Here is a 2,587-nt window from a genome sequence, read left to right on the forward strand (position 1 = left end):
TTTTATTTATATACTGCTATTCCAAAGATCATAGCGGTGAACAGCAAGTAAGCTAATTAGCAAGTAAGCTAATTAGCAAGTAAGCTAATTTGCCCCCAACAGTCTGGGTACTCATTTTAGCGACCTCGGAAGGATGCAAGCCTGAGTCGAGCTTGGGCCCTTTTGCTGCTCTTGAACTCGCAACCTTGTGGTCTTGAGTGAATGGCTGCAGTACAGGCATTTAACCACTGCGCCACCAGTGTCCCTTTTATAAAATCAAAATCAAGGTGTGCTTTTTGGAATTTATACATTTTTCAAATATTTTCAAGCTAGGGATGCTTTGAATCCATGCATAGAGAATCTATAGATATGGAAGGACAACTATAAATCCCTGGATTCCATAGCACTGAGGCATGGCAGTTAAAGCAGTGTCAAACGGCATTATTTCTGCAGTGCAGATTAGATCTGTCTTCCCATTTTCTGTAGAACAATGAACAACTGTGGCCCTTCAGGTGTTTGTTTGGAACTGCAGCTCCCATGATCCTTCACCAATGGCTCTGCTGACTAAGTCTGATGGGAGTTGTAGGCCAGAAATATATGGGCAGCCTCAGTTGCCCACCCCCTGTTCTATAGCCTCCTCAGAGCTGATATTTCTAGGATTTAAAAAGAAAGGTAGTGGGAGTACCTGTTAGCAAGTCTATCAACCAGAAAGTCCCTCTGTTATCAATTTACTAGCTGAGCAGCCCCACTCTCTTCTACATCCCCAACTGTGGGCCCTCAAATATTGTTGGCAGGACAGTCAGCTCAAGACATTTTGCCAACTGAGTAGAGGGCATTCCCACTCCCATTTTATGTTCAGAAGTGAGATGGCCTTGCAGTTGGTTCTGCATTGCTGGTGCCAACCTAAGATAGCTTCCTTTGCTTCATATGGAAACCATGCCCTATGAGGAGCAACCTAGGGAGCTGGGTATGTTTAGCCTAGAGAAAAGAAGGTTAAGAGGTATTATGATAGCCCTGTTTAAGTATTTGAAGGGGTGTCATACTGAGGATAGAGCAAGTTTGTTTTCTGCAGCTCTAGAAAATAGGACCCAGACCAATGGATTCAAATGACAGGAAAAGAGATTCCACCTCAATATTAGGAGGAACTTCTGCACAGTAAGAGCTGTTCAACAGTGGAACAGGCCACCTCAGAAAGTAGTGGTCTCCTTTGGAAGGTTTTAAACGCAGGCTGGATGGCTATCTGTCGGGGGGGGTGTTTTGGGTATTCCTGCATGGCAGGCAGTTGGACTGGATAATCCTTGAGATCTCCTCCAACCCTATTATCCTATGATCCAAGCGGAAGTGGTCAAGCTTCTCCAACACCTTACCTTTGCTCTTTGGCTGCCTTGTATTTGGCCTGGGAGTGTCACCTCAGTTTTATTGATGGCAATAGCAATAGCATTTAGCAATAGCATTTACATTTCTATACTGCTTCATACTGAAGTCTCTAAGCATTTTACAACATGTAGGTTGATTGCCCCATTTTATCCACCTATGAAAGGATGGAAGGCAGAGTCAACCCTGGAGCCCTCAGCATCGAACTCACAACACTGTGAGTTGCAATGTTGTGAGTTGCAAGGCCATCCCTAGTTGTTGGAGCACAACTCCCTTCATCCCTAGCCAGCATGGCCAGTGGACAAGGGCTGACCAAGTCTGCCTTACAGGGCTGGTGAATGCATGTATGCGAAGCTCTTCAGACACTTTATTCATGATGGTAGAATTCAAAGATATAGCTATGTTAGTCTGTAGAATCAGTATGCAGAGAGATCTTGTAGCACCTTTGAGACTCACTGAAAGAAAGAAGTTGGCAGCAGGAGCTTTTGTTAAATAAAGTATTACTTCCAAGTGCATCTGAGGAACTACAGTGGACTTAAGTCTACAAAAGCTCACGCTGCCAACTTCTTTCTTACAGTCTCCAAGGTGCCACAAGATCTCTCTACTTATCTAGTCAAAGGAGGACCAGGCACAGCAAAAGGTAGGACATTCAAGAAAAGGTGAGGACACAGCCACATAAAAGCTCAAAGCACTCCTAGAAATGGATTTGGGTCATGTCCCCAAATGGAAGACATTCGAGAAACATGTAGGACACGGTCAACCAAAAGCTCAAAACAGTCCTAGAAATGTAAATGCATGCTTCTGGGTCGTGCCCCCCAAATGGAGGACATTTGAGAAAAGTGTAGGACATGACCAAACAAAAGCTGAAAACACCGATAGAAATGTAAACCCATGCTTCAGGGTCGTGCCACAAATAGAAGTCATTCAAGAAAAGTGTAGGACATGACCAAACACAAGCTCAAAACCCTGCTAGAAATGTAAATGCATGCTTCTGGGTCATTTGGGGGTTCCTCCTGGAGAGGAGGCTGGAAATGTAGGACGCGTCCGGGGCCAGGAGGACGCCTGGTCCCCTTGCCTGCCTGCCAGCCTGACTAGTGGCCACTAGGGTCTGGCCAGGTGGGGCTGGCAGTTGCCCACCCTCCTGCCTCCTTCCCTGGCTGGCCCCTTTCCCTCTGCTCCGGCCCCCTTTGCATTCCATTCCCTCCAGCAGCTGAGCCTCCTCCTCCTCCTCCTC

The 2,587-nt window shown here is 46.2% G+C and overlaps 1 protein-coding gene across 1 annotated transcript in view; it reads left to right on the forward strand.

Annotated features, from left to right (window-relative positions):
• HYAL3 (hyaluronidase 3) overlaps window positions 1-2,587 on the forward strand; it is an 81,953-nt gene that overhangs the window by 3,254 nt on the left and 76,112 nt on the right. The gene's annotated exons all lie outside the window — the stretch shown is intronic.

Source organism: Sceloporus undulatus, chromosome 2 (assembly GCF_019175285.1).
Source record: "Sceloporus undulatus isolate JIND9_A2432 ecotype Alabama chromosome 2, SceUnd_v1.1, whole genome shotgun sequence".
In the NCBI taxonomy this organism is placed as follows: domain Eukaryota; kingdom Metazoa; phylum Chordata; class Lepidosauria; order Squamata; family Phrynosomatidae; genus Sceloporus; species Sceloporus undulatus.